The sequence below is a fragment of the Ceratina calcarata genome, unplaced genomic scaffold (assembly GCF_001652005.2).
Source record: "Ceratina calcarata isolate Rehan_Ccalc_2016 unplaced genomic scaffold, ASM165200v1 scaffold180.2, whole genome shotgun sequence".
Taxonomy (NCBI): Eukaryota; Metazoa; Arthropoda; class Insecta; order Hymenoptera; family Apidae; genus Ceratina; species Ceratina calcarata.
In genome coordinates, this window is record NW_017139431.1 from 2,146,141 (window position 1) to 2,158,214 (window position 12,074).

The 12,074-nt window shown below is 40.8% G+C and overlaps 1 protein-coding gene across 9 annotated transcripts in view; it reads right to left on the reverse strand.

Moving 5' to 3' along the window:
- Positions 1–12,074, reverse strand: part of LOC108633065 (tensin-1) — a 177,233-nt gene that overhangs the window by 117,671 nt on the left and 47,488 nt on the right. For 2 of the 9 annotated variants that reach the window (XM_018038041.2, XM_018038040.2), the window contains exon 1: positions 8,223–8,408. The exons of the other annotated variants lie outside the window; for them this stretch is intronic. The gene's annotated coding sequence lies outside the window, so the exon portion shown is untranslated. Of the gene's footprint in view, positions 1–8,222; positions 8,409–12,074 lie in introns of those variants that run through there. 9 annotated transcript variants of the gene reach the window in all.

The following is a 12,074-nucleotide window of genomic DNA, read 5'->3' on the forward strand; positions in this document are numbered from 1 at the left end:
TAATACTTCAGAATACTCGTAAAAGATCGCAATTTTTTTCCATTAATATTAAACTCTTGGATTCTATAAAAAAATTATTACTATTCTTTTAATTATGAATAAACTTTAATCATTATGACAATGTATCGAACAAAAATTTTAACGTTTTCCTCATTACTTTGTTGGGAACAATTTACAGCCCCTCTCGATACACGCGTGATTACATAGCTTGAATCGATTGTAGCCAAAGGATTTATCAGTTTGCGTCAGATGTGTGTTCACGGTTTACGGTAACATTTCAATATTTGTGTTGCGTGAAACGATGAAAAACGACTGAAAAAGGAAAATATTGTCACATGAAACACTGCATAATAATCGTTGTTTGCACACGCTTTTCACCGAACATGCTTATTACTGATCATACGTACGTGCGTTGCTAAAAACAAAATGATCAGCACCATAATAAACCGACAGAGTATAAAGAATAAATGAACGTTAAAAAAAGGAATTAAACACAGGTTCAACCGACATGCTCTTGACTCGTCCCATTACTTTTTTCATTTATTAAGTATTAATTGTTTTTTGACCAACATTTAAATGCTCGAACGAGTCTGTGGCAAAGGCGAGCGCCGATTTAATAGCGGACACGCGAGGGAGCAACAAACACCGGGGTTGTTAATCGTTCCTTGGTTAACAAAAATCCGATTCGTATTTTCGCGTCGATGCGAAAACCCGGTCGATTGTTTCGGCAAATTGGAGACTGTTTGCGCGAAATTGAGTCGATGGAGAAGCGACGCGTTAACCGGTTCATAATGAATATTTGAACTGGCACGACAATTAACTCGTTGGGTAATACATATAATGCCTAAAGGGGAGGAAAACTCGTTCTGGGATCGAGGCAGCGTAGCGTTACAACAATTTTACAAACCCGACACATTCGGTGCACTACATTGAGTTTGATAAAAAAAAAAAAAAGAACATTCTCATCGGTGAAATGGAAACCTCTCCCTACCGATACGATCTGCGTATTTTCATAAAAAACAATGTGTGATTCACTGGACACGAAACTCTGCTCTGTGTTTTACCTCGAGGCCATTTTAATTTGAATTCTTGGATACCTTTGATAAAATTTATTTTCCAGGAAACCAAAATTATGATTGTGACATTAAAATTTAATTATATTATCCACAGTGTAGAAAAGCCAAATTGAACTTTAATAAAACTCAAAAATGTACGAATGTGCCATACTATTTTCTACTAAATTTTATACATTTACAATACAATTTCTACTTTCGCGGTGCTTGTGTTTGCCGAATCGCCGGCAATTTTCGTAAAATGACGCGTAACGGAAAAGCAAACAACGAAAAACTATCTGGGATAATCCGTGACAAGTTACACGCGATGTTTTGCATGATCCGAAACGAAACGAACGAAACGAAATGAAACGGAACGGAACGGAACGGAACGGAACGGAACGGAGTGGAACGGAAGAGAACGAACAAGAGAAGGAAAGTATATATATAAACGGTGGCTGTTTATCGAAACGTCATGCGCAGGCATCCTATCAAAAGCAGAATCGCTCTCGGGAGCCTCCTCGTTCCCTTATTTCCACCCACGCTTCATTTCCCGCAACACACAACGAGAACGTTTGTTTATAGTTAATGCCAAAAGCTGCGCGGTGTCTGCCGCCTTTTATCATGTCGTCGATACGCTTTCTACTATCAGCGATTCCGGCTCGAAGCTCCGACTCGAACGATTATGTGTACCCATGCGCGCCCGTTTTACGATAATACGTCGGGGCTTCGACGAGAAACTGAACCGAAGCGAAGTCGTACTTGGACGATTTACGGGGCTGTGCAGATAACCGAGAATTTTGGTTCAGCTAGTGTTGGGTACTCTGTCACGTACGTTTGTCCGTGACGCGATTCAAAACGAGTCACGTTCATCACGTAAATCGGGGGCCATATAGAATTTACTTATGTACATATAAATAGCAGGTACACATATACTTAGTTTTAGATGTCATTCAATATACGATACGAATTTTGTCATTTTTCATTAGTCTCACAAGGAAGACTGCTAAACTACAAACAAAATTTGAACGTCTAATGCTTTAAATAATTCATTCATGTAAAAATACGATAAAACAATTGTTGCTATTACTATCTGTTTTTTACTTGAATATGTATTCGGACTGAGAATAAATCCTTCATATAAATACGACAGTCGTTTCGATACTTTGTCCCCTGTTCTTTCCAAAAGCTGATATCTTGCTCTTTCCCTAGTATTTTTTTTTTTTTTTCAATCCTTCTCCGGAGCAATCTACTTGTTTCACAGGCTAATGGTTACGAAACCAATCAGTGTAACCCGCTCGAATGGAAGGCTCGCCAGGTGCACAAAGAGCCGGCGCACGGCAAAACGAACAAAATATTTCGCGAATTCCGAAAACCTAAACGAGAAACCCCGTTAGATTTGCGTGATTTTGCGTGAAAACGTATTTTTTACACAAACCTACCGATCCCGTAGCTCGCCACGGGATTCGTTTCAATCGTGGCTTCTTTTATCTCGTTTTTCCAATCCGTTCAAGTTCGGAACACAACTGATCTCTTCATTCAAGTATGTACTCCCTGTGTACCACAGATCATATTCTAAAAATGCTTCGAGGTATGTCGTACATATGGAATAAACAAAAATTATGCGAAATTCGTTTGACGATCTCAATATTAATTCATCTAATAATGAAATATAAGTGTGATTGAAAAGTCGGAAATTCCCAGAAAAATCATGAAATCCTGGCCTTAATCAAATTCTGGCAGTGGAAAAATCGCAATTAAATGCCTCGTTGGTAGAATTAATAGTAGATAGGAAGTGGGTCCGACAATTTTGCCGAATATGCAAGAGAGAGGACGAGAAAATGAGAAAGAGAGATCCCCGTCAGGACATCAATTTGCGCTATGCAGCTTGGTCCCGTTCAATCTCCTTCGAAGGTCCTGCCGACGAAATCACATTCCTGAACGGCCCTGTTCCACCCTTCAGGAAAATTCAGGGACCGCTAAAGGTTTTCGTTAAATTATTCAGGGCCACGAGTCCGGCGGGGCCGCCGCGCCGGCACGGCGATTTCCTTTCCGGTGATCGATCAATTAATTCGACGACTATCCTCGGAACAATCGTGCTTTATTATCTGACGAATCCCCGAATCCATTTCACTGCGGCTATTCATCTTTTCCCGCGTTCGACAATGAAATTTCTCGTCTTTTCGTTGCCGTTTTCGCGAGCCTACGACCTACTGAAATCTTCAAACGATAATCCGATTTGATACATCAAACAGTAGAAATATCCGAATATTTATAAAACTACAGAAAATAAATTTTTAATTATAGTTTAAATTAATGACATATTTGAAAAATTATAAAACAAGAACCATTAAGAAATCGTATTACAACAAACATCGCGTTCCCGCGTTGCAAGCACTTCTGTATTTCAATTTTTCCACACGGAAAACATTTTTAATAATCGAGAATAATCGAGGGCTCGACAAGGTTTCCTTAAGTTTATACGGGTCGAGGAACCTCGACGCCACTCGATCCACGCAACGGCGGTGATTCTAAAATATAAATTACGACCGATGGCGACGGGATGGAAAAACGGCGAAAAACAGTTCTCGGCGACGAGGGCGATTCAACGCGGTATAATGCGAATAACTTGGCCGGCGCGAACATCAAAGGGCGAGAAAGCCCTTAAGTTTTACGATAGTACGAGAAACGAGAGTTTGAATTTCGACCAAATTGAAAGAGGCCCTCCATACGAATCGCTTCCACTAGTGTTAAAACGGAATACCTGCACACTACAATGCCACTGAAAAATTATTATGTTCGCGAAACCAAAGAGGTTCTCTTTGACCCTGCTGGAGAATGCTCAAATATACGCACTATTATCGTGATGAAAGTATATTTCATCAAAGGGAAATGTGAAGGTTTTTAAGAACTTTCAATCCTAAATGAAAAATAAAAATCCATTTATAATCGAAATAAATAATCGTAACGAAGGACAGTACTCGAAACTTTTAATTGATAATCGCGCGTTCAACTGGGAATTTATTTTTGGCGAGATAACGCGGAGCGACGGATATACCGGGATCGATTCGAGAGGCAGTGTACGGGTAGAAAAAGAGCGCATTAATTGCAGCGGCGTATGGCGTTTTTGATCTCTGTAAACGAGCGCGAGTTTTATGATCGATAAGAAGAATATCATCGTCAGATCGGTACCGTCTGCCGCGCGGTGGAAACGCGGTGCGACTTTTTCCACTGACGTATGTACGTATACCACAGTGGAAGGAGCGGGCTTTATGACATCGCGGTGTAATATCGGACGATATTTCCGTCACGTAAATTCGTAACGGCCGTTCGATGGAGAGAACCGAGAATTCGATTGGAAAACGATGGTCGGGAGTTGAAATGCGCGGAAACCGAATGTACGAGTTCGAGGAATAGGTATCATCCTATCCATTGGTGTAGCCTGCAGCCAGGTTCCCGCGTTTTAGACAGCGGTTTCGACACTTTACTCTGGCCACTGGTTCATTTGCCCGACTCGAAAAGCCGTTAATTTCTAACGTTTCCGCTCGTTGTGAGAATTTCAATAAAGGATTCTTAATTTCGAGCAAAATACAAGTTGCAATTTAAATGCAATTTTTTTTAGATATGATGGAAATCAGAATTAAATTGTACATTTGTATGTGAGGGGAATAAACCAGACGTAATTTAAGTTATTTCGAATTCGTCATCCTCTTACATTTGTCTAATTCGCGTAAGTTCTCCAACTAGGAATTAACAAACGGCAACATAGCGGTGACGACGTTACGAAGTAACGATGCAATTTGTGTCCCTTTTCGACTTAATTGAAACACTCGATTAAGAGAGACGCAAACTGCGTAACCCTGTTTTTGGGATTCAGTTAGCGCTTTTGGAGGAAATCGTTCACGCCATGACGGAAATTGTATGCTAATGATAGACCCAGATTTGCGAATTAACGAGCCGGCAGCCGCGGGGCTTAAAACACGGGGAATTTATGACGAAGCAATATTCCGAGGCACGAACCGGTAGTTTCTTTAGGTACCAAAACTTTCTTTGCAAACTCCCGCTGTAAGTGAAACTTGAAACCTGCATAATTGACATGAAATTTCTGGCAACCATAGGAGAACGAGCGGTCGTGGGGGTGGACGTTTTTCAAGAAAATCCAGGGAGGATATATCCGTCTGAACGCGCCGTTGGATATCCTCCTGGCTTTTCTCCTTGTGTAATCTCCATGAAAATTAATGACGGATGACACGGCGCATTGACGTGTCTCGCGCGTTACATCGTATTTCAAAGGAGGTGCTTGACACGATTCCCATGGTCGATCGAATGTGTACACGTAGCGCGAGGCTTTTAATATTCCTGTAGTTGAATGAATATGGAACGCAGGAAAATGCGAAAAGCACAATAGTTAAAATTACGAAGGAGGCAGAGCGACATCTCATCTCGCGGAAATATTTATCTTCATCAGAATTCGATTGTAACTTCCCGATGTCAGAGGTGCGCGATAAATTTCGTTAATGTACTTAACGCATCGGCAAATCTCAAATAAGAGAACGCTTCAGTGGCAATACTATTCTGTCAATTCAATTACTGCTATTCAGAGAATGTAAACAGCCACGATATTACTATTGTTACGGTATACAAATGTAGGACCGCAAATATACAGATTGCATGTCGATGGAACCCAGTGCACACAATTTTGAATAGACATAAGTACGTCGGCATATTCAGGAAATAGATTGGAGATATATTGAACAATTTAGCAATTTTTCACTCTTCCATAGAACTGTTAACAAATCATATTGCAAATAGCAGGAAGAACTATTATTCTTTAAACAAAATATAATCATATAATACATTTTACCATCAACTATGTAACAGACATGTATTCTTGAAACTATAACCCGATATGGAAATATTATAAATATCTTTTTTTTAAAGAGATACGACGAATTCCGCTATATAACTTCTTCCCCTTTAAGGTTTACGGTGCATCGCTAAAGATTTCATCTCTTCCTCAATTTTTTTCAGAAAATAATTGTAAAACTTAAAGTGAGATTTTATAAGATTCAGGGACCACACTTTTTAATTAAACACATTTCTATTCATATTCTTTTATTAAATCTATTCCATTATATCTGTTCTAGCCACGTACCGTTGCGAGTTAAGTAAGAAATAATTTTAATGAAATAACTGAGAATTTGCAAAACGAGATATTGCTTTTATATTGAACTTTCGAAACCCGCAGCTACACGTAGATCGTGTGAGAGCAAACAGTTCTCGTTGCTATTCTCACTTTAAGCAAATGCGAGTATGTATCTTATGGCATGGACGTCGTGACTCGTTTGGTTGTATCGATTCCAGTGCAGTGAATTTCAACATTGACTCCGCAAGAGCGATCTCACATTAATTACCGTTAATCTGTACGCTTCGTGCGCCCTCGAGGAATTTCATTTCGTTGCATTGACGAAATTCATTGACAATAAACAACATTTCGAGACAGTACACTACAAATGATCAGTATAAAATATATTGACGTTGATGATGCTTTTTTTTTATAATTCCGACGAACTTGCAATTAAAAAACAGGATAACCCACGTTGTGTAATATCGTGACTTATTACATGACAAATGGTAGAAACGAGAAGAGAGAGGAAAAGAGATGGGTAGTTGCGCGGCCGGGTGGACCCTCGTCACTTTTGCAGTTTTGCCTTTTATCATATTAATAGTCCGTGCCGACAATTATCTTTGAAATTTACGTGCGCGTTCGACAGCCGCACGCGGAAATCCCATGCAACTCGCGCTCGTATCAATTGGTTCCGGGTACGCGTTCGTTTGATCGCCACCCCCGGAGCCAATTTACTAAAAGCAATGAATTTTTACCATACGCCATACGGTATACATGGTTATTTACAAAATGCGCGCACGCGAACGCTTTTCAACAGCGACGGCCGATCGTCCGTTTGGGCGAAAGTAATGAATTTTTATTGGGGCTCTCGCGCGCGGGGCGCCCGTTTACGTGGGGTCCGCCGCGGCGTATCGCATCCGACCGGGGCAAACCTTTTTCATCGTGAAATCATTAGCAACGATTCGGCCGTTTACCAAATCCGGTGTATTTTTACGAGACGCGACGTCACGGGTTTGCGAAAGACAGGCAACAACGTCGCGGTTAAAACGAACGACCGGCAGGCTGGCCGGGTATGCACCCGGTAACGGGGATATATACTTTTTATTTTTAATTGGGTTACTCAAACTAATTAATTCTCGGCCCCGGCAACCTCTCATTAATGCGACAGAGAAATTAACGACGGGAAAAAAAGAGAGCCATCGATGCCCCGAGTAGAAAAGTCGGTAATTTACGACCCGCGTAAATGGTCGCCGCGTGTAAAACACTTTTTGCATCCCCTTGCCTTCCCACGTTTCCCAGTCTACCTTCGCTCTTCCCACTGGCCTCTGTCCCTGTCGCCACCCTTGAATTTTTCAAAAACTCCGTTGATCGAACATCGATTGATTGGCTTCGTTGTCCTCGGTCACGCGTCGCGGCTATCTTCCATTTTTATGTGTGATTTCCTTTTAATTGAACGCTCTGCACGTATACACACGCGCGCATCACCACTGAGTGCCATAATGACACTTTGTAAGAACAAATTGTCAACGTGCGTCTATAATTACTGTTACGAGATTAATTACGTATACTATTTTCTAATCAAGCTTTTCTGAAATGAATATATTTTACCACCATATCCTTCCTAAGATACAAATATTTGCATTTGACTATACATATGTTTAAATGAGAAAGTTCTCCTTTCTGAATAATATGAAAGATCCTTGTGCAATTCCTCATTTAAATAAATATAATTAAATCAATCACAATGGACGAATAAAAATTTGTTTCAAACCCTGAAGAAACTCAACTTTGTTATCACGCACTTATGTTATAATTTGTTTTTAATCAGTAACTCTTGTAGCCATCACAGATAACACATTACCTTCAAGCTACACTGTAGCAATAAATATGTAACAACAAGTGTATTGAAAGTAGAAAACATAAAGAACTCTTCTAAGGACACCAATTTTATTATTGGAACCCATCTGATCCCTAACTTCGCGCGTCCTTCACGAAGAACACGATCAAACTTGATCGGTAAAATTTCGTAAACAATCTCTTACCTTGAAGAGAAGGTTCGCTCGAACAGCAGCCTCGGCAATTCACAATGCCATCACTGGTTACGAAATCTCGACGATAGAAGGGCTCACTGAACGAACTCGCGAGTGCGGAGTGCGCGTCCGCGAAAAACTTCACCCCGAACCGCGAGCCCGTGATACGCGAATGACTCGCAGAACGCGACTGACAGTACCGTGTTGCTCCACGTGGGCTTCAACCACCCCGTGCGACTCACACAGTCACGTGACGGAGCGTGCACGTACGCGAGCGCGGACGCACACGGAGACCAGCGAGAGGGAGTTACGATTCTGCGCACGCCCGGAGCTTCCGCCGATTCGAACTCTTCCACTCTTCCCCTCGTCGCTTTTTTCTTTCTGTTCTTGTTAAACGCGTAATCAGCAGCGATTTTGCGGCTTCGTTGCCCGATAATCGGTTATGGAATGCAATCGCCACCGGTTAACGCTACCGTTTCATCTATTTCCGTTTCCGCGATGGGCGAAATAGGAATTTGAAAAGTGGTATCGTGGCTTGCGATTATTTCTTACGGAAAACTTTTATAGTTTTGTAAATTTGTACATAACACACGTTGGGTATTATACGCCGAGCTAAAGTCCCTGATGATACACACATTAGGTACGTAGTCCACTGTAAGAGCAGTGTAGTAATTACATGCATCTGTTACATGCATTACACAAATGCGATCATAAAACTTTTCATAAAAAAAAGTGGCACCGCGTGACTTCGTTAACGGGAATGCAAATTTCTGGCGTCCCGCGCGCAAAAAAAAATATCAAAATTATAACTTTAACAGGTACGCGGGATAACGCAACGATGGCCGCTCGTACGTCGTTGTATGCGAGCGCCAAAAGGGACGGTTAATGAATCGCTTCTCAATAAGCCCGGCGTTGATTGCGATGCCGCTAATTAAGTCATTCGTTATCATTTTTCTCGTTCCGCCGCGGTACAACGCGATCGCAGGAATTTCCAGGGCCGCGCGCGATCTCGCGGGTTAGATAAGGATCGCGAAAAGGGAAACAGTGAAGGAACTACGACGTCAGGTACCCAGGAGTCGGTCGGCTTAATCAGGAAATTAATCTCCGTTTCGGAGTGAAGCCTGTTCCTAACGCTTGACGCTTTGGCGTTTCGTTAGCCGCAAATTACGCAACCTCGACATTCGACGCTGGCTGCTGCTGTTACATGCTACTGCTGCTGGCCCCCTGGAAACATTGATCGCGAACCGCCCAATGATTTATACGCCTCGAAGACCCTGATAATAAAATTCTAATTACGTTCCGTATGCACGTACCGTGTATGTATGCAATTCGATTAATTAGAACAGAGCGCGCCGCTCTAGATTTCTATTTTCTTACAAGTAACGGGAAAGCAGTTTCAGACAGAACGTGTCAATTATGAAAATTTATAATACTCACCGAGATTGCTTTAATACCATACATTCCCTCGAATAGTTGACATAATTTAAAAATGATTATATTAATAGTCAAATTATTATTAATATTGTACTAGAATTTTTATAGATATGGAAATGGTAATAATAATTTTAACGTCAGATGCGATGAATGTAAAGCTGAGAGTGGAGGCGAGTCGTGCGGTTCATTTGGAGCCAATCGATTGCAATTTAATGAATAAAACGTAAGAGAATTCTTCGATATTCAATAAAATGAAATTTGTGTATAGATTAAACGACAAATTGGGTATGCGCTCTTGAAAGCTTTTATTGAAAATAATTATTTCCTCATAGGTACGTTTTCCCATTGTCTTGGAATTCGTTCGCTCGAAGTATATGTTCAAAAATTGTAGATATATTATTCGAAAAGCTCTGCGTGATAATGCAAAAATATTTTGCCAAGGAAAATTGTAACAATTTTTTATACGCGCTAGAACAATAGATGATTATTTTGTGAGAGAGTCATCGCAATTACTTCCACAAGGGTGTACGTCCGAATGGACGATCGACCGCTGGTTTAGAGTCTTTCACAACTAGCTGAAATGGAAGGGAAGCGCGTGTGTTAGTGTTTTAGGGCGGTTGCAGGGGAAGCCGCTAATTACCGAGGTTTGTCTGAGTCGTTACGGTGGCTATCGGGCCGCGCTACTTTTACTTTTACCTCGAAACTGACTTCCATCTCTTCGACTATCCGCGCGCCACCCTTTTGCGGCGTTGGAGCCGGGTTCCGCCGCATTCAGAGCAGCCACGCGAAACGAGAAAGGTCCCGCTTCTGTCTCAAGCGTGTTAATTAGACGCGCCTTTGTTTCCTCAGAAGGAAACCCGAACGAGGCAAATGTGTATGAACGATGAAGCCGACCCTTGAATTTTGTCTCTCGCTTGATATTCGCGAACCGCCGCCTGCGCGAATTATTTATACCGTGGGATCGTACGAAGGTTTCATAAGGGGAATCAGACTCTGTTTTTTCGGATCTGTTATTCTGTTATTCCCGCGTGCAGTCGCCGAAGTCGATATACCACGGTTATGAGTCAATGCCAAGTGACGCTATTCGCGAATCATTTTTACCAAATTTTTATTTTTTATTATTCCTGCATAATAAAAATGACGAATGTCTTTGTCAGTTTTTCCATTCTGCTTTATACGTTCCTCCCACTAACGATACTACTTGATGCAAGACACATTCGATCAACTGGTACCAGACGGTTGTAATATTTGTCCCATGAAGAATTGTACATTTATGCAAAGTAGATAATGAGGATAAAGTTTCAACGCGGTAGTCAGCGAAACATTAACGAGCAGACTGCAGTGGTAGAAAATTAAAATGTGAAATGAAGTGTGAACGAGCAAAATGCGAAATGTTAGTTTTGAGATAGATAGTAGTTTCGAGTATTCGCAATTTTAATTAGTTCCAAGTGTCTCGTAAATCGTGATGCATGTAGGATTGCATCGGAACAAGTTTTTCTACATTAAATAAATTCATTCTACGTTAAATTGATTTCTACATTAATATATATCAATTACTATATTCCATACATTTATTTCTACATTAAATTTTCAAGTAACAGAAATTAAATCTTCCACTCTTATTGGAGTTGTTGTTTCTTTTTATACGTCGTTAATATAACGAAACGGAGCAGCGAACTAATCTGCGTTCTGCGCGAGAAATTGATAAAATCGCCGGCCGCTCAACATTTAATATACATTATGCAAATTCGTGGGTAAAGTAATGAAAAATCTTGGGAATTAATTGAAACAACCAACAATAAAAATAGAACTAAATAATAAATTCCGTTGAGGTGATACATTATTGTGAATAAAGTTTATAATTTTTGTAAAACAGGGTTTAAATAAGCCTTGCAATATTACTATAACTGAATGCTGCGAATTTTAACGAAACTGCTTATCAGATCAATGTTTCAAAAACGCGAAGCTGTTTTGCTTATCAATAAATGAGCAGAAAATAGTATAGCATATAAATAACTGATGTCAGATGTCTTATTACGGAAAGACGTTCCTGTGCGCGAATGGGTACACCGGTATTACGTCACAATGCCAGCGAAATCTTCAAACCCCCTTTATTCAACGTTCTATCTTTCTTAGTAGCTCCGCATCGCGCCGGAGGTTTCTTCCTCCATTAACGTCGAAGATCTGAACAGACTGACTGCGAGCCTACCATCAAACTCCAAGCTCCTCAGGAGCAAGCCGGGTGTTTACATTTCAATTATCCGACGCTTCGTCCGTGCCCTTATTAGTATTTGCATGATTTAGTAGCTGAAGGAGCATGCCCACCCGCGCCTCTCGGCAATTATCGAAACACAATTCAGTGGGATTTGCAAGTGTCTAGAGTTGCGCTTATGAAATAATTGATGAAAGGGCGTAGCATTTGCCACTCAT